This window comes from Sarcophilus harrisii, chromosome 4 (genome assembly GCF_902635505.1).
Source record: "Sarcophilus harrisii chromosome 4, mSarHar1.11, whole genome shotgun sequence".
NCBI classification, from domain to species: Eukaryota; Metazoa; Chordata; class Mammalia; order Dasyuromorphia; family Dasyuridae; genus Sarcophilus; species Sarcophilus harrisii.
In genome coordinates this window covers 146,599,550-146,621,192 of record NC_045429.1, presented here as the reverse complement: position 1 = coordinate 146,621,192, position 21,643 = coordinate 146,599,550, and the positions used below count along the sequence as shown (strand labels likewise).

At 33.4% G+C, this 21,643-nt stretch overlaps 1 pseudogene; it reads right to left on the bottom strand.

The window, feature by feature from the left end:
- Positions 1 to 6,094: 6,094 nt before the first annotated feature.
- Positions 6,095 to 19,807, bottom strand: LOC100929933 (annotated as a pseudogene).
- Positions 19,808 to 21,643: the final 1,836 nt, after the last annotated feature.

Here is a 21,643-nt window from a genome sequence, read left to right as displayed (position 1 = left end):
AAAGAAGTTTACTCTATCCTTGTGAGATATAGGAATTTTTCTTAATTAACAGTTAATTTCACAGTAAAGGGGAAAAAGGGAATTATCTCTTGACTTCTTTAAGATTCTCCTTTGATGTGTAGCTTCTTTCTGCAAGAAGAGATTTGCCTTTGAAAATGAGAAGAACCATGTGAATCATGGAGAGAAGAAACAGGCACTAAGCTGCTCCCAGGATATATAGGAGACAGAACTATGTATTCATGCAGTCCTTTCAGGGAACCATAACCACAAAGGAGCTAGATTTGGAAGGAAAGCTAAAATGCCAAGAGAGTTCTAATGAGGAGGAGGACAGAATTTATGAATATTTCCCTTGGTACTGCTAAGGAGATTGCTATAACAGGAAAAAATACACAAAGGAGTAATCTGAACCTATGACTTCAAGTGAATTGTATGAACTATATAAATCCCTAGAAGAGGAGAGTGGATAATTAGGAGAGGGAAGGACGCATATTCAAGTGACCCTGGTCTGGAAAGCATATCACTTTAAATTGGAGAGACTGCATAGGTCCCTGTAAAAGGGGGAGGAAAGTTTCCCTATTGTATGAGGGCCTTTAGTACAAGACTATTCTAAATTTATTTAGGAGACTAAATAAAAGCATTTTCCTACAGTCAATGTCATTAGTCTTGTGAATGTTTGTAGGGGAGCTCAAGGACCCTTTGGGAAGAGCAAATGAGTCAGATATCGATGTTCCCAGTATTTCTGTGGCTGGAAACATGAATTAAAGATTAATAATAACAATTATTGTTGTTGTTATTGTTGTTAGGTGAGAGATGTAAACAGATGCTAATATTGCCAAGTGTCTCCTAAAGGGGAGGAGGATGGCTGAAGACATGATCCTGAGAAATGTTACAAGATCTCCCCAAACTGTATCCATGTTTATCATTTTAGGATGTGGGATGTAGCTGTTGGCTTTAATATATTTACTTCAAATTTGATTGTTCTTTGTTTTTTAAGGGAAGGAAATAAGCATTTATAAAGCACTTATTGCGTACCAGGCACTGTGCTAAGCACTTTATAAATATTATGTCATTTGATCCTCACAACAACCCTAAAAGGAAGATGCTGTTATCTTACAAGTGAAGAAGCTGAAGCAGATAAGAGCTTAAGTGATTTGCTCAGACTCACATAACTAGGAAGAAGCTAAGATTGGATTTGAACTCAGATCTTCTCACTCTGTCCATGGTGTCACCAGGCTGCTTACATTATTTTTTAAGAATAGAAGAGATTTTGACATATCCTTTGATGTTCATCATTTTGCTTTTAAATAGATAATCTACCTCCTTAGAACTTCATGTTGGTTTAAATGTTCTTCCAAAGATTAAGATTGTTGCTTGGTTTCTATTTGTAAAGAACTTTTCATGCACTAGCTTATCTATAATTAATCTCTTTTTTTAATCTAAATATGATAGAACTTTGTAAATTGAAAGCTATTTGAAGTCAGGAAGTGCTTTCATTTTTGTCTGTTCAACATCAATGCCCAGAAAAGTCCCTTGCAATTGTCAAGAAGGTGTTTTAATATGTTTGTTGAATTGAAGCAGCTTTTCTCTATCATCAAAAGTATGAAGGAATCATTAGATAAATACATCTTAACTTTGAATCACAAAATTTGAATTGAATTGAACTTCAATATGGTTCAATTCATCCTTTATTTATGAGGAAACTGAAGCTAAGCCAAAGTCAAAAAAACAAAACCAAAGTCATCCAATAATATATTTCATTGTTTAAAAAAATAAAGGAGAATTGATGTACCAAATAGGTGATTCCTTTTCATGTTATATCTTTCCAATCTAATTATCTCTTTTCTCAGCTATCAGGTCTGACTTTCTTGACCAACTCCTTAGAGAGAATATGTACTTTCAGAATATAACCACTTTCAGTATTTTTTTAAGGCCACCAGGAGTGTGAATGATCCTTCAGCCAACCAATAGAGCTATAGGGCTAACTGCCCTATAATTTCAGCAGATTGATGGAGAAGCTTCTTCATAACTTCTAAAGGATCAATAAAACAAACACTTCTTATATTCCTTTACAAGTGTGAACCAGTTACCCCTATTTTTCACACATTAAAATCTATAAATAGGCCACTCAAGGTCTCAAAGCACTTATGAAGTTTAAGTGAGACTATTTTAAGTCTGAAGCAAGTGGGGCTTTAACCCCTTGTCTCTGTTTTCTGCCCCATACATTCTGTTATTTCATTAAGTGGTTTGGGAAATTCAACTGATCAAAAATTCCATGACCATTTCATTTAAATAAACCCAATTTATTTCATAACATCTATCTTTAAATTGTTATAAAACAAATTTTGGTGAGTTGATCTTATACTAGTTGACATTGTCTTATAGAGGAGTATGTTTTAGTGGAGAATCCATTCCTACAAATAACTTATATTTCAAATAATTACATATTCTTATAATATATTCATATATATGTTGACATATATATGACAGTATAGCTGACAGTCATCTGAGAGATATTTTAAAGTGTGAACATTGATGTGTTGCTCATTTCAACCTTCCAACCTCTGAAAAGAAAAGCAGAATCTCAAGAAAATAGAAAGAAGGAAAGGAACTATGGAAAAAGGGAAATGGACAAATATCTTCATAGTAAGGACTTATTTACTGTAGTAAACCTGTATATACTCCTTGTAGGCTACTTCCTTCCTCCCATTTGTTTCGCTGAGGTAGGGTGTCTGGCTATTTTTTTTCCTTGGGGTTTTAGGGATAATCCTAAGGAGTTAAGAGTTCTTCTATTACTGTTGCTCATGAACCCAAATCAGTATATACTTTTCATTAATTACCAGATAGCCATACTAAATTAGCTTTTAGAAAGCACCTCCCTACTTTTTATTCACCGTCTCCTTAAATCAGGTTAATTTTTTACAGGAGGAAGAAAATTAGTTGCCCAAGGTTATGACCTATATTATAGCAGCTTGCATCTGATATCGATACTTTAAAAATTGTACCAGATGTTCAGAAAAATATTTAAAAATTGGGAGATGTTAAGAGTTACTGTCCTAAGACCAGGAGAAATCTTAATAATATTTATGGGAAATTTTGGTCTAATCTACATCTCCAAATGTCAAGAAAATTTCCACTTTCTTACCCCTCCCCCACCTCTCATCCAAAAAATCTTAATACTGTTGTCCTCTAACATAGACATTGCTATTCCAAGGAGTTCACTGCAAACTAAAAATACAACTAGGGAACATTACCAAGAAAAAAAAATATATATATATGTATATATATGTATATATCATATATATATTTCTTCAAATATTACATCTTAGGCAAACACTACTTTTTAAAGGGATAAATTGCTAATACTGCTGGTATATTATGATCTTTCTTATTTATACAACATTTTCTATCTTTTGGACCCAGAAGACTTCAATCTATCAATCAAATCCATTTCAGACTTTTATCAGCGATTATCAGACTTGAGACCAAGATTATTTTCCCCCAGGTTGTTGTTTCCTTTCTTTTCCTGATGGTCTTAATTTTGTTTGTGCCAGTTTTTCATTTTCATGTAATCAGAATTATCTATTTTAGTTTTTGAAATTGCTTTTATCACTATTTGATTAAGAATTTACCCCTAGCCATAGATATGAAAGCTACATGATCTTGTTCTCTTTTAAATTTTTTAGTGTATGATCTTTAGTGTTCAAATCACTTATCTACTTTGAGTTGACTATGGGATGTATTCTAAACCTAATTTCTATGAGACTGCTTTCAAGTTTTCCCATTCAGTCTGGTTAAATAGGGAGATCTTCTATTCCCAAAGAGCTATAAAACTTTGATCCTTTGATCCAGCAAGACCACTGCTAGATCTATATCCCATAGACTTCCCAAAAAAGGGAAAAGGATCAATTCATACAAAAATATTTATACCAGCTTTTTTTAGCTAAGAATTAGAAATCAAAGGATATGTATCAACTGAGGAATGGCTAAACAAGTTATGGTATATAATTGTGAGGGAATATAACAAGTGACAAGAAGGATGATTTCAGGAAAAACTGAAAGACTTAAGTGAAGAGAACAGAACCAGGAGAACATTGTACACAGTAACAGCAATATTGTTTGATAATTGTGAATGACAGCTATTCTCTATAATATGATGATCTAAAACAATTTCAAAAGACTAATGCTAAAGCATGCCATCTGCTTCTAGAGAAAGAACTGATATTGATTGAATATAAACTGAAACATTCTATTTTTCACTTTTTCATTTTTTTTCTTTTAAGTCTTCTTGTAAAAAAAATAACTAATGTAGATATGTTATATATTACTCTACATGTATTATCTATATCTAATTCCTTAATCTTGGGGAAGGAAGAAGGGGGGGAAAAGGGGTGAGGGATGGAATTTGGAATTCAAAATTTTAAATAAAAATGATAAATAAAAAATAGGTTCTTTTCTAGGACATTTATATATTCAGGTTTATTGGATTATTGGATTCAGCTATTTCTGATTCTTCCTTGTCTCTTCTGTTCTATTGATTTATTTTTCTATTTTTAATCAGTATTAAATAGTTTTATCATTAATGCTTTATCATATGGTATGAAGCCTAGAAGGGCTATTCCCCCTTCATTCCTTCTTTTATTCATTGTTTCTCTTGAAATTCTCAATTCTGTTCTCTTGCAAAGACATTTTGTTATTATTTTGTGTAGCTATGTAAATCATTTCCTTGATATTTTGGCTGGCAGAGCAATAATTTGTCATTTCAGTAGTATGCTCATTTTTGTTATATTGGCATTGTTCAGCCATGAATATTGAATATCACTCCAGTTATTTAGATTGTTCTTTACTTCTTTAAGGAACATTTCATAATTGGAAATGGGAATAAGCATTTATGTAGACCCTATTATGTACCAAGCATTTTTTACAAATATTTAATCCTTATAAAAACACTCTGAAGTAGATGTTACAGCTGAGGAAATGAACAAATGACTTGTCACACAGTGTCACATAGGAAGTAATTAAGGTTGCATCTGAATTCATTTTTTGATTCCTAGGCCAGCATAAGTCTCTAAATTATATCTACATAGATACTGAGTAATTTTTTTAGGAAGACATCTAGAAGTTTTATACATTTTTATAACTGTTTTGAAAAAAACTTCTTTTATTATTATTACTTTGTGTTTTAAATAGAAATACCATTGATTTTTGTATGTTGCTTTTATATCCTTCTACTTGTTTGTTTTTAAGAGTGGATCTTCCTATGTTGCCCAAGCTAGAAGAGCTGAGCTACTCACAGGCCCATTCCACAATTGATTGGCAAGAGAACTTTAACCTTCTCTATTTCTAATCTGGGCCAGTTACCCCTCTTCTATACTAATGTTGAACTCAATGAATACACCTGATCAGCATATCCCATTGTAGCTCAGAACTTTTGAGCATCTGAAATCTGTAAATCTCAATCTCCCAGGAAGTTGAAATTACAGGTATGTGTACTGTGTCCAGCTTATCCAACCATAACCTGCTACTATTTAATGAAACTATTGTTTCAGTTAGTTTTTTTGGTGATTAACTAGAGTTTTTAAATAATGTCAACAGCAAATTGGAATGTTTTTGTCTCTTGTGTTTATGTTTTTACTTTGCTTTATTTGTCTAATTTCATTTTTCATTTTAATGGTATGAAAATTATGTAATTGTGTAATTTTCTCCATGTACTATAATTAAATTGAAAAACAGTACTGTGAGTTCTCAGAAATTAGGTTAGGTTATAAGATAGTAGTATTAGGAATTATCAGTATAATGAAGATTGGCTGGGAGAATTCCCCCAACAATCTAATGATCATACTGTATGTTAAGAAGACAAAATCAACTCGTGATTGGTTATTTGGAATTCCTGGGAGGATGGACTATGGTTGATCTTGTACATTGGCCATTAAAAGTGATTTTATAGACCTTTCTGATCCTTATTCACTTTTTCTATTCTGCCTTTTTTCTGTATGTAGCACACTTGTGAGTGGGGAGGAACCATGTTTTTCTCTCTCCCTCAAGAATTGTAAATTGTTTCCTTTTTTGGTAGTTTAAGTTTGGTAGTTAAGTTTATTCAACACAAATAAAAATGTGCAAAGCTTTTTACTCATTTTCATTATTCCTCAGTCTAGCATTTGGATTGGTGATTTTGATGGCTGGCTAAGCTGCTCTCTCCCCAATGACTTTCCAATTCTTAAAGAAAGGATTGTGAGCAATTTCAGCATAGTAAGATTTGTTGCACATCAGGAGCATTTCTAGCTTCTTGACATTGTGCACCAAAACTTCCTGAATCCACTTTGTAACATATGTTTTGTCTCCTTATTGCTTCCATAATCAATTCTGGGCATCAAAATCTGGCCCTTGAATTGTCTTCATATTTTGTTGTCGATGTCTCTTGGTTTATGCCAGTTTCTCCTGATCTTGATATGTGTGTTTGGATCAGATGAACTTTTTAATCCTCTTCTTGATTATTTTGGGCTTCATTAGGGATTAGAGGGCTGGGATGATGCTGGGACAAATGAGTCATGGGGTTGTCAGTGGAATGAGGATGACTTGTAAATGGTTTCCTTGCAGTTGATGCACAAGAGTTACATGTGTTTGCCCATAGGTCTCTAATACACCTAGCCTGAAAGGAGAATTTCTAAGAGTCAACAATCCCAGCCCAAGAGATGATAGCACAGGAGCAGTGCTGGAATATTAAGAGTTCCTGCAGAAGCACATGACAAGTACACCTTCAGACACAGCCAATATGTTGATTTACTTTTCTTGACTGTACTTATTTGTTACAAAAGAAGGTTCTAGAAGGTTGGGAATGGATCACTGGGAAGTGATAGTGATATAAAAAAGAAAGAGTTTTTATGGAAGATTTACAAGAAACAAAAAGGGAATCTTGTAAAAGACATGTTTTATGAAAGAACAAATCCTGAAAATCTGGTCCAGTAGAGAGAGATAATGGAATTACTTAGTAGGAAAAAAAAAGATCATTTGTGTGATCCCTACAATTGAAGAATTGTAAAGGGTTATTAAAGCCATCAGATAGGAGAACAAAAAACCTACACTTTGATCCTCACTCTTCTAGTGAGTTATTCAAATATTACAAGTCTGATGGGGAGTATCCAAAAAATGTGAGTACCTTCTAAGAGTTATCTAAGTCATAGGATCTCATTAAGAATCTAGGAGACATTTTATACGAATCTATAGGAGAAAAGAATTCACTAGATTTGGTACACTGTGTCCCCAAGGACAATCCCAATTTAAATTTCCTTCCAAGGGGAGTTTATACCTTATTATGAATGTGATTTTTTTTCTAATGTCTAGTGCTTAATGCTTTTACCTCAGTGCCTTATATAGAACAGGTAAATGCTAATTAAATTTATTTTTATTAGTTATAACTTACATACTTCTTAACACTTGAATTATAAAGTCCCATATTTGGGTTCAAAAAGCAACTACATAAGTATAGAATGGAGAGATATAATTTGAAATCTATTCATATGAAAAATATACTTGAAGGTTTTAGTATACTGTGTATTTAATGTGAGCCAGTAATATGATATAACAGTGCATACATGATGGCTGTTTTCAAATATATGAAGCATCATTACATAGACTCTTTAAAGGAGAGATTAGATTTTTCCTGCTTGGCCAAGAAGGTAAAATTAGGAACCATGAGTCAAAGTTAAAGGAGTGAGATTTTAGCTGTTATTGTAAAACCTTCTCTTATATTTAATTCTGCAAAAATGGAATGGGCTTCTTGATGGATGGTGAATTCCCTATTACTGGAGATTTTTGAATAAAAGTTAAATGATGATTTGTTGACAGGTGACATTGGTGAGGGAATCCCAGCCTCAAGTGAGGATTGGATTCAGTGGTTCTTTTCATTTCTAAGAATCCACAATTCCATGATTTATCTTTCAAGAATCATTTTACTTTCTACAACCATTGTTTTTCTATTGTACAAGATGAATATAGTGTTTGTAAAGTGGGAATATATCTCATAATAGTTCCAAAATTGCACCTAATTCTGCATGTCACTCTTTTAGTGGTAGTAGTCAAAACATTCAAGGGATTAGTTTTTTTTTTTTAAAAATGAAATGATTTCTGATAGCATTTTGAATGACATTTATAGAATCAGCCTTTGATTATAAACTCAATGGGAATAAGTAAGAACATAGAAAATCCAAAAATTCTAAAATTATTTACCTTTGGAATGACTATGTATTTGCATTATATTTCAATGTGCTACAATTCACTTTCAACAAATAGTGGTTTAACTAAAGCAAAGCTTCTTCAACTGTGGGTTGCAACCCCACATAGAATCACATAACTGAAAGTGGGTATTGTGAAAGTATGATTTATGATTAGTAAATGTTTGATTTGTTTACTTATTTTATATACTTGTATACCTGGGGTCTTGTAAAAATTTATCAGGCAAAAAGGGGTAACAAGTGGAAAAAGTTTAAATAGCCATGATCTATAGTATACTGAGGTGATAAGCATGATGCAGTAGGAAAACCACTGGATTGGAAATTAGAAAATGTGAGTTTGAATTCTACCTCAACCATTTATTACTTGTGTGATTTAGAGCAAGACATAGAGCCCTTTTGTTTCCGTTTCTATAAGATAAAGTAATTGACCAGATAAACTTCAAATATTCTTTTAGCTCTAAATCTGTGATTCCTTGAATCTCATAGGTCTTTACAGCTCTAAATATTTTATCTTATGAAGATAAATTCTGTATAATTAGAATTTATAGCTGTTGCTTATTCATTATCCCCTTATCCCAATTCTGACTCTTCCTTTTACCTTACTCCAGACTAGGATCATTCTAATGCACAGTTAGCCTTCATTTTCAGTCATTATTAAGAACTTTAAACTTTCAAAGTTTTTTCCCCATATACAAAATCTATTGAAGAAATTGAAACCTTAACAAAACTGTACCTAAGCAGATCAAGTACCACTTGCTAATAGTGAGTTTCTGAGATGTCAATCAAGTAGAAACTTGATAAGAAATGTAAAGGTCCTGAGTAATTTCAATATTGGGCAATCTATGTGAAGTAATGGATCATATTCACTGGGTTCAGATAGAAAATTGTTGACTGACTTATTAGAGAAGGAGGAAGGATAATTGTTAGATAAGAATTATATCTTTGTGACTTTCATACACTTCATTTTACAGCATAACTGTGATTATTAAAAGCAGGTTTGTACATGAACATTTAGTGTAGATGCATTAGGGGAGCTTGATATTTAAAGAAAATCTCTTTATAAATCCTTTTATGACATGAAATCTTGGGATGCAATTATGTCAATAGTTTTAAGAAAGGGTATATATTGGGGAATACCTGTATTCCCCAATTGTCATATTTTTTCTTACTAAAACAGTTGGAGCAATTGTCAGAGCACAGCTTGGGGAACTTGAAAGATTTAAATTCTGTCTTCTTTCTGTTGCTATGGGCAAGTTGTTTGATTTGAACAGAATCTTGCACTGAACAGAGATTGCATCCCACTCATTTATAATTTTGCTGTGTGGAAGCTAGAAATTGAGAGTAAAAAAATGAAAGAGGTCACTGGGGTTCACATTTAATTTTCTGTGTGGGATGAAGCTGATAATTGGAGAGGTAAAACGTGACCTAGTCAAAGACAGATCTTGCTTCATGCTTTGAAATGGATTCTGGTAACTTTAACTTTAAATTTTCATAAGCATGTAGAATGATGACTCTCATAATGAAAAAAAAATAATGTTCAACTCTGTACATAGCTTTTAATAAAGTGAATTTTTCATAATAGTCCTATTAAATAGGTATTGTAAATATTGTATGTGAATGAGAAAGAAGTGATTCTTCTTCTTTCCAGGATTAACCATGTGTTTGTATTCTGGACTCTCATCCCTTCTCTTGATAGTTTATTCTTTCAATCATTTCTTCTACTCAGTATCCTACCTAGTGATTCCTTTCTAGGTACTTGCGAACAAACTTAGGTTTCCAACAGGCCTTTTAAAGACAAAAACAAAGAGTCTGTGCTCTTAAGCTAGCATTCTATATAATTGCCACATTCCAAGAGGCCTTTGCATAAAGCTTACAGTCCCATCTCTTTATTGAAACTATTTTTTCAGAATTACTAATGACCTCTTATCTGCTATATCTTATGTCCTATTACTGAGATTTCTTTATCTCTCTTGAAAACTTTTGACAGTATTGACCACACCCTCTTACCTTAGTTTCTGTGACTTTGCTCTCTCTCTTGGTTCTACTTCTACTTGTTTCTGGTTTCTTTTTTTCTGTTTCTTTTTTGTTTCCCATGCTGGGTCATCAGCCATCTCTACCAAACACTAGTACTTCTAAAATTGATCCTATACTTTCTTATCTATGCTCTTTTTCTATAGTCTTCACCTTGGAGATCTCATGTGATCTTTATCTGTTCAGTTACCATTTCTTTACATATGATTCTCAAATCTATATACTTTGTTATAACCCCTTGCCAGAAGTCAATTGATTTCTGGATATCTATTATGTAGATATCTTATTTTAGAACCACCTCAAACTCCATGTCTCCAAAACAGAGCTCATATTTATCTTCCCTATTCCAAATCTAATTCTTCTCCAAAATTTCCTATTTCTATTGAGAATACTACCATTCTTCCTTTTAGCTGGGTTTATAAACTCTGAGTCATCTTATATTCTTCTTTCTTCCTTATTCCATATATTTAATTAGTTGCAAATTTCTATTGATTCTGATTTGATGATGTCTTTTGAGTCTGTCTCCTTTTTCCCATTTACAGATATATCTTAGGTTAGGTGCTCATCATTTCTTTCCTGAATTATAAAACAATCGTCTAATTGGTTTTCTAGTTTCTACTTTCTTTTGTCTTCAATCAGTCCCACATATACCCAAACTCAAATGGATCTATGATTTTATGGATATGATTACTCTCTCCAATTATGTCTGTTAATCTTGTGCTTTTTTCCAAATTCTCTCATCAATGTACCATTAATGATTGACTTAATACAAGAATGACTTCCTAATATTCTCCTAAAATTGTATGGATTCTACCATGGCATGTTAACTGTTCATCAGATTTCTCTAACATTTGTTATGTGACCAGTGCATCCCCCCCAATACATTTTATTAATATCCTTTCCACTGTTTCTCCTGCATGATTCTTAATTTGTCATTTGCACTTGCTCATGTTCACCATGAAACATTATTCTTTGTTTGATTCTCAATTTCTTATAGGGAAAGAGATTTTTTTCCCTAGAAGCACTAGGGAGGCACTGAAGATTTTTGGTCTGATAATTATATTATCAGACCTATCCCTTAGGAAAATGATTTTGGCAGCTATATATGGAAGTCTCAAGCCTTGGTGGATCAAATACAAACTCCTCTAGTTGGCATTTAAGGTGTTCCACAATCTGACTCCTATCTACCTTTTCAGTATTATTTAATATTTTTTTACTCACACACTATGTTCCAGTTAAATTGAACTACTAATTATTCGTCAGTGTTCTAATCCATTCTCCATTCATTTCCGGATGTCACATGTAAATTTCTACTAATTATAAAAATCTCCTCTGCTTAGAATATACTTGGTCTCTCTCTCTAAGAATCCATATTTCTTTCAGCTCAACTCTAGTGCTATCTCCTCTAATAAATTAAACCCCATCCCTTCCCATAATGTATTCTTCATCCTCAAATTACCTTGTATTTACTTGTTTTGTTTTTGTCTTTGTGTCTCCAGTTTCTAGTGACATATTGTACATATGTATCCATGGGTCAAAGGTTTTGGGGAGATCCCTCTCAAAGTCTTTCTAGCTTTTAGCTGGCTGAGGGAAACCCTGGAACTATCCACACCTAGCTCATTTTGCTCAAAAGGGCCCTTTGCCCCTGGCAAGTAGTTGGGCTAATCAGACATTAAATGGAGAACTTTTTAATTTACATTGCAAAAACATAGAAAGGATTTACATCCAAGTCCATGGACAATCAAGAAAACTCTCTTATCTTCCCCAAGAAGAAAGAACTCAGGGATTCTCAACTCTATTATCAACTCCTCTTCCCCATCCATGCTGCACACATGAATTAGAGTAACCAGCAAATAGAGAGGTCTGGCTCATTGTTGCTATTCAGTAATTTTTCAGTTGTGTCCCAATTCTCTGGGACCCCAGTTGGGGTTTTCTTGGCAAAAGTACTAAAGTGGTTGGCCATTTCCTTCCCTAGCTTATTTTACAGATGTTGAAACTGAGGCCAACAAAGTGAAGTGACTTGCCCAAGATTACACAGCTAGTGTTTGAGGTCAGATTTTCATTCAGGATGGAGTCTTCCTAACTCCAGACCCAGCATCCAATAAAAGATGGCTCCTCATAAGATAGTATCGCAATAAGTAGTGACCTTTTTTTTTCAGTTTCTCATTTTCCATCCTTTGCTAAGTAGTTCTTCATTGAGGCTCCTTCCTCTTTCTTGTGGTTCTATCTATTGTGGGGCCATGTTCCAGCTCTGGGCAGGTGTGCAGCCCATGGGTACATACAGAGTATGCTCTACCTCTGTTATCATCTTCACCTGGCACTAGTTCCTTGGTACATGTGATAGAGCCTAGTATTCCCTCTTAGACTAGGAAGCAGGCTTGGGAATCTCCTATGAGTAAGGTAAGAGATACTTGACCTAAATTTCCTACTTTATCTAATAGGGGCTTAATAAATATTTGTTGTATGCCTGTGAAATCTGGACAATATATGAGGACCATGTCAGGAAACTGAATTGCTTCCATTTGAATTGTCTTAGGAAAATTCTGAAGATCACCTGGCAGGAGAAGATACCAGATCCCAAGATCCTTTCTCAAGCTAAACTGTCAAGCATTCCAGCTCTATTGCAGAGAAGTTAAACAACTGGCCAGGAGTCACACGTATAAATATATGAGAAAGAATTTGAATTCAGGTTTTCCTCACTCCAAATCCAGGGTTCTATCTTCTATATATGCCACAGAACTGCTATTATTAGGATTAATTTTTTTTTATTTTGTTTAGTTTGGTTTGTTTAATCGCAAACTCACCATAAATAGGAATCATTTAATTCTTGGTATTTGTATCCCCAAAATCTAGTACTATGCCTGACACATAGTGCTCTTCAAGAATAAAGGACAACAATCACCAGCCAAATATTTGTTGAATTAAAACAATGAGATTGGAAGTCTAAAAGATGAAACCAATTTACTAAAGATTATACCATTAATATGTTGCATAGGTCTGGCTCTCAACACCAATATTTTGACTCTACCTTTAGTGTTCTTTATAGCACAGTGTATTGCATCACAACATTAAAAATATAGCTTGAAGATTTAATAAAAGGCATACATCTTTAAAAGAGATATAATAGCTGAACAGAGAGAATAGCTTGAATGGAGCGCATACCTCTGGGATTGGTGGATGAGAAAGACAGAAAGAGAGGAAAAAGAAAGGGTAGGAGGGGGAAAAAAAACCCTGTATTCCTTAGTCCTTCACTTGATCAATCTATAATCTATTATTGTGATAAGTTTTATATATAATATGCTTTAAAATGCAATTAATGAGTCACAGCTAGGAAGGAGAGGGGCCTGGGAATGGATTCTATATCTTTCATCCAACTGGGTAATTTATACCAACTGCAGATGTAGGGAAAAAAAATTGGGTTACTGAGTCACAGTTACTATCAATGTGTGAAAGAGGTCTCAGAAATTGAATGTGCCCAGGGGTTCCCTCTGGTGTTCATTGTTGCATTGACAGGTGGAATGAATACACATAATCTGATCCTCACTCTTAATTTTGCTGCCCTACTAAGAAATTCTGGTCTACAACTGAATTATAATGGATTTTCCTTTGAGAAACACTAAATCACAATTTCTGGGAGGTTTTTGTTTGTTTTTATCTGGTGTCTACAGATGGTTTTAAAGCCTAATTCTATCATTAGGTCTATTAGTAGCTGTCTCCCTACAATCTCAATTCACTTACCTTGCACCCTTGATTTGATTAACAGATATTGGCAGCTATTGGTTTCCCCCCAAAACCACTCAACCAATCATTCAAAAAGCATTTATTAAACCCCTGCTGTCATCAAAACACTATGCTAGGAATACAAAGGCAAATAGAAACTATTACCTAATGCTTCAAATATAATGTTTATTGACATGTTATTTAATATATATAATTTTTTTAGTCAAATAAGAATTGTAACATTGCAAGGTGGCAGAATTCAGAAGAATAGTGATTATCTATGTGAAGATATCTATTACATGTTGACATGTAATATATGTAAAATGTATATAATATGCATGTAAAATATAATATACAAGTAATAGATATATTCATATAGATATATATCTATATAAAGGGTACATATATACATATGTGTATGTATGTATGTATATATATACACACACTCATGCATATTTATCTATCTGCAACTAATGCCTGTTAATCATAAGCACCTCAGTTAATAACATAATGGTCTATTTATTTCACTGTTATTACAAAATACTGTAGCATTTCAAAGGGAGGATAGTTTTGCTTAGACTTCTCTTTGCCTCTTCCCCCAAAAGGAATATTAGAAATGAATGACAATTAAATAATAAAAACAAGTACAATATTTCATTGTGGCAGTTCTACAATCCTAGTTTGATGTAAAAGTGACCCATAAAAAAGACAAACACTCTTATTTGTGTCTTTAATATAGAAATCATTAGGTTGAGAATAGAAATGATTAAACAAAGTGGAGATGTCTAGCCTATATAACAAAATTTAGGGGAGACACAATAGCTATCTTCAAATAGTTTAGAGGTTATCTTATAGAGAAAGAATTACACTTGTACTGTTCCACCCCAGAAAGTTAAACTATAAACAATCAATGGAAGTTGCTGAAGAAAAAGTTTGGGCTTGATGTAAAATAAGCAAGCAAAAAAACCATTTCTGGACAGTTATATTTGTTGAAAAATGAAAAATACCTTCTACCACATAATTGACAGTTGGCCACCTGCCATTTTCTTGATTAATAACTGATAATTAGGCTCCTTACATTACTTCATTGAAGCTGCATTATAATCCTATGAGTTATATATTATAGGTTTTATTATCTACAATCTATAGAATAAGAAATTGAAGATCAGGAACTTCTTAGTAAACTAAGAAGTTGAGTGAGCTGTCTAAAACCACACAGTTATTTGATGTCTACATCAAGATCCAAATTCAGGTTTTCCCTACTACAATTTCAGCACCCTGTTGTGATAGAAATTTTACAAAGGGTAAATCAATGAATACTTGTTCAAATATGGGTTGGGCTATGATAATTTTCCAATTTTTAAGATTCTTCAATTCTCTAATTACTAGAGAAATAAGCTATGCTAGTTGCTTGATGGATTCTGTCTGTGACACATATTTATATATTTAAAGTTACTCCTTGAACTTTTCCTTAGAATTATGAATCTGATAGTGTGGAAAATAGATAGCTCCATTAATATTAGAATATCTGTTGCCTTGTCTTCTGTTGCTGCTGCTAGAGAATATCACTACCTTGAAATAAACCTCATTTGCTATCATTTTGATAAATGAATGAGTAAGACACTTTGTTTTTCTTCAGCTGTAGCTTCTCTGTCCTCAAGCAAAGAATCAATTCTGACCTTAACATCTTGCCTGGTGTGATATTTTCAGATGATGACTGAATAATGTGTCAAGAAGTTGACAAATTTCACTTTGTATAGTTTTTCACTGAGTATTATTTTTGAAATAGGTGAAAAAATCAAATTACTTTAAAAGATGATATTCAGATGAACACACCGTAAATAGAAATTGACATATTTTTGATGTAACAGGCTTAAATCTATTCTCTAAGCCTGACTTTTCAGCCCTATGTTTTGGGTTTCTATAAAGATATGATCAGAATGAAACAATGAAATAAAATTATTTTCATTTGTATTCCTTGTCCTTTTCAGGTTTATAAATTTTCTCTCATCTCTTGGAGCTAAATCAAATGCAAACACATGCTTAACAAGAATGATAAAACAAAAATTATTTCACTAGACTCCAGGATGTATCTGAAAAACCTGCTTCAAATCAGTCCAAATATAGGCTATCCTGAGACTACAAGGATCAAGGAAATATAAAATTCCTAACGTTCATTTCTTAGGAAAATCATGTATAGAAACATTACATAAATTCCTTCACCATCTGTTTTAAGTCTCATAAAAATATTAGGGAAATATTTTACTAAGATACTAATGAAATCATTATTGGAATTGTGTGGGAGGAACACATGGAAGGTGATGAACAAGGAATCTGGATTCAGGTCCTGATTTCACTAATTACTGTGTGACCTTAGGTGGCTTATTTAACCTCTCAGCCACAGTTTCTTTATTTGAAAAATGGGAACAATAACATTCTTACCACCTATTGTGAAAATGAGGTAACAATGCATAAAATGCATTTTGTAAGCATAAAGCATTACATAAATATGTTATCACAATTAGCTAAGTATAGGAAGACTGACAGGAAGATTGGCCAATAGCTCATTATTTTTTTTTACCCTGGTGACCTCAAATACTCAAATATCTGGGTGACCCACTAACAGTGCAGATCCATACATAACCCACTTGTGCCTACATATCTTATGTATTCTTGTTCAAATCATCTCAGAACTTTGTCAGAAGAAGTTTATTCAGTATGCTGGAATCCTTTATTCTCTCTTGACATCATAAAGATATTACTGATACACTCTAGCTGTCTACCATCATTCCTCAGCTAGTGATCAGCCTATGTTCTCTGTATGGTGATCTGAAACAGATAAACATATAAAATAAACTGTCTTTTGTGGCTGCCTTTCATTTTTACAGTGACGGTAGCAAAGTGGTTGAAAAAGGAATGGTGAATGGTAACAACACCAATTTAGGCCACCTAAAAATATTAACAGAATTTGGTACTCTTCATATGTGATCATCTTCCATAGACCAGTGAGATGATATACCATAAGAAATGAATCATACCAATATTGACTTTGTGATAAATGAAAGCTAAAGATATGAAAAACTTATAATTAGATGGCCTCCAATTCATGGAGAAAATCCAATGTGCATATATAAAGGGAGATTGAATTCTCTGGGAACATTATTATTTATTATTATCTAATGATTATTATTCAATGACATTTATTTAATGATATGACTATTTAATAATATAATGAATTTACTACATCTCAGTCATATCATAGCAATTCTGAGAGAAAAGGTAATCTATGTTTTTAGATTATAGTATTATCTATGAATCAAAAACTTTAGATTTTTAAGCTGGAATTAAGGATAGAAAGTATTTTTAGGGGCATAGGATAAAGGAAAAAGAGAAACTATATGCTTAATTTAGCTTTAAAAAATTTGTTACATGCAAGTTTGCTTGCCTCATTGAACAAATTTTTTTAATGCTAAATGGTAACATCAAGCAGTTATATCTGAATTTTTATATATGGTATAACTATATTTTATTATTCTTCAGTATTGTGACATTGGCCTCCTAACTATTCCTCAAAATAAAGCCAGTCCCCCATGACTGGAATACTTTCTCTTATCCCCACCTCTTGTCTTCCCTGGATTTTGATTCCCAACTAAAATCTTACCTTCTATTAAAAAAACAAAACAAAACAAAGTTTTTAAATTCTAGTTCTTTCCCTTTGTTGATCATTTCCTATTTATTCTGTATGTAGCTTGTTCGCACATTATTGTTTGTATGTTGTCTCTTCCATTAGACTGTAAGCAATGTGAGGGAAGGTTCTATTTTTTGCCTTTTTTATATTCCCCAAGCTTAGCACATAGTAGGTACTTCTTAAATGTATATTGTCTGTTGGTCTGACAATTACAAGGTAATGTGACTTGTGACTTGTGAGATAACAGATTGTGATAATTATTTCTGTGCTTGATTTCCTTAACCTGCCAATATATTGCTATCCCAAAACAGATCTCCCCATCTTCAAGAAAAAAAATGGCTCCCAATATCAGGAAAAAAGAAAGTTATGAATAACGTAAGAAGTTTGATACTCAGAAATCATGAATTCTTGTTGATCACTCAACTTTAATCTCCCACCAGGGACTGTTAGTTTGACTTTATTGTTTATCTTTCTCTTGGGTCTGAACAAGAGAGTTTGCCTCCAGCCCCACACAACATTTGTGGAAGATTTTTTGCAAAAATAGTAGGCTTATGTATCCTGGAGAGCCCTGGACCTAGAATTAAACCTTTAGATGACTCTGATACCTTGAGAAAGAGGATCTTTCAATTATTGTTTGGGTTTCTGGAAGTTGGGGAAAAGAGAAGACAGATGCTCAGAAGAATTGATAAGTCAAGATTTTACCATTCTATTTATAGTATTGATTTAGATCTGGAAGGGATCTTATAGGTTATAAAGTTCAATTCCCTCATTTTCTATATGAGGAACTGTGGATAAGAAATAAGTAATTTTTCCCAAGTTTCACAGATAGTTAAGTGCTGGAGATGAGATTTGAACCCAGGTCTTCCAAACTCCAGGTGTAGCACTCTAATATCATGTTAAGTAGAGAGAATCACAAAATGTTATACTGATACTTAAAACTGTTATTATTTGTAGGACCTCAGCCAAAATTCATTTTCATCTGTATTTTTGGCTCTTAGTGTATGTGCAGTTTATAAAAATGGGTATTTTGCATATAAATATGTCTTTGTTGGGATACTCACTTATTTGTCTCTAAAATCCCTGAAGAACATTCCCTTTCTACTTGCACCTTAGCAGCCTTCACAGTTCCTCTCTTCATAACCTTGTTGTTTCTTTCAGACTAACACTTTCTTAATATTATGATGATGATGGTTAGAGCTTACATTTATATATAGAGTGTCTTAAAAGTCTAGGGCAATTTTAAGCTTAAATAGACTTACATTGTAGTTTTAAGCTACTTAAATTAAAGTTTTAAGCTTAAAATGTAATTTTAAAATCTTAAATTTAAGTTTTAAACTTAGATCTACTCTAAGACTTTTGAAATTCCCTGCATAGTGCTTTATGGTTACAACATCCTTTTATACAATAAACTATGAAACGGGTAGTACTAGCAATATCCCCATTTCATACAACTGGAGATGGAAGATTACAGAGATTGTGACTTGCCAAGGATTATACTGCTAGTACATAGTGAAGTCAGGATTCAAGTTCATTTTTTTAAAAAAAAATTCAATTTCAGTGCTGTTTTAATTATTGCTATTCATTTCTAATAATTGTAATTCATATTTCCATAATGCTTTAAGATCAGTAAACCACCCTGTAAAAGAGGGAACATAAATATCACACATGAGGGAATTGAGTTATAGAGAGTTAAATTATTTTCCCAAGACCAAATAGAGATGATAGACCCTATAGTTGAAACCAAGTCTTCTGATTTCAAATCCATTATCACTACAGAATACTGACTTTGATGAGCATCGATATTACAGATACCACTTGTTACTATGACGATTCTATCCTCCTGCCAAAACTCTTTGGCTATATGCTGGATTCTTTTCCAGGTTTAATTAATTTTATTGGTATCTAGAAATATCTTCTAGAGATATCAATCTATGGGGTGAGCCCCATAAGAAAAACTGACACATGGTCATAATTTTATTAGGAACATAATGAAACAAAAATCCGTGTGATCATACAGCATATTAAAGAGCAATCAACAGAGATTTGGAGAGATCAAGGGGTCTAGTTTCTCATCATCTCACATCTTGATTGTTGCAAGATCCTCCTTGTTGGTCTCAGATCTTTCCCCACTCCAGTCCATTCCCCACAGAGCTATCAAATTGATTTTTGTCTAAAGTACCAATCATGTTCCATCCATTCCTACCCCACCGCTTTCATTCAACAAATTCCATTGGTTCACTATTACCACCAGATCTGTTTGGTTCCTAAAAACCCTTTATAACCTACCCCTTCCACCTCTCTCTAGTCTTCCTAGTCTTTACTCCTCTTTATATATTCTGTGATGCAGTGACACTGGCCTCCTTGCTGTACCTTGTAAAACACATTCCATCTTTTGACTCTCACCTCCCCAAGTTATTTTCCAAGATTGGAACTCTTCTTTTCAGCCCCTATTCATGTGTTGTCTTCTTCCCTTAGACTGTGAGCTCTTGAGGATAGGGATTATTCTAGGTCTTTCTTTGTATCCCCATCAGTTAGCAAAGTGCCTAGCACATAGTAGGTGTTCAATAAATGTTGACTGATTCTGACTTTGGCTCTCTGTTCCGGATTCTGAGTGTTTTTACTAGCCATTACTAATGTCTAGAACTTTCTCCTTCCTCACCTCTGCCAGTTTCTTTGACTTTTAAGTCTGCATGAAACCTTTCCTTGTCTTTCTTAATTTCAGAGCTTTCCTGTTAAGGGACAGGTCAAATCTTCAAGAGCCTCCACAACTGTGGAGCATAACATATGAAGGAGTTGCAAGGCAGCCTTTGTTGACACAGGCGTTGAGGACTGGGAATGAGATAAATTGGAGGCAGAGGGAAGAGGAGAAAGGTCAGAGAACAGCAACTGCCTCTCAGTCTCCTTGTATCATCATTGTCTCACAAGAGAAGATCCATTCTGGGTTGGAACTCCAGCAGCAACTGTCAGGTGGCTCCCATGTATTCCAAAACTTTTCCTCTTAGACAACTTCATTTTATCCTGTAGATGTATAGTATATATTTTGTACATAGTTATTGAAATGTTGTCTCCCAAAATAGATTGTGAGTTCTTTGAAAGCAAAGACTGTCTTTTGCCTTTATTTACTTATTTATTTATCTATTCATTCATTCATTTATTTGTTTGTTGTTTATTTATTTTTGTATAGCCAGTGTTTAGCATAGTTCCTGGTATATAATAGGCTTAATTTTTGCTAGTTGACTGACCTACTAGATTTGCCTTAGACAGTAGGTGTGACCTTGGAAAAAAACAACTTTTGGAAAATGAAGAGTTGGATGAAATGAACTCTGAAGTCCCTTTTTCTGGCTCTAAAATATTATATTTGTACTGTGAAATTTCCTTCTATACACAAACTTCAATTAGAGTCAAGAGGAGCTCTGTGCAGCAGGAGAAATCTAAACCGATGTTTTTTAATAAGTTAAAATAATCTTATAGAGCAATAAGTGTTATTGTTTTGAATCCAAATTGCATCTTATCTCTGGACACATATAAAATAGCTAGCTAGGATGTGGCACTTGCACACAAAAAGTAGTGCAAGAGTGTGGCCTGTTGGCAGTCAGGGAAATTGCAAGACATTCATTTTTACAGATTCAGTGAATTTTCAAGTTAGGAGGGATTTTAGAGGTCATTTCATTCAAGTCCCTCATTGTACAAATGAGGAAACTGCGGTCAGAGTAATTAAAAATGTTCTACCAAAGGTCACAAAGTGTGTCAGTGGCAGAACCAAATCCAGAACCTTAAATCCTTTACTGTGCTCTTCTTTACCACATTGCCTTGTAAATTCAGTCACATTCAAACTTTGTAGACACTAACATGGGAGTTAGCTTATATTATCAAATATTTGTACTTTGCATACATTTTCTTATTTTGAACAACTCAATCAACTACAGAGAAGCAGTAGCATAATATTCAAAGTGATGAAGAACTAGTTTTAAGTTAG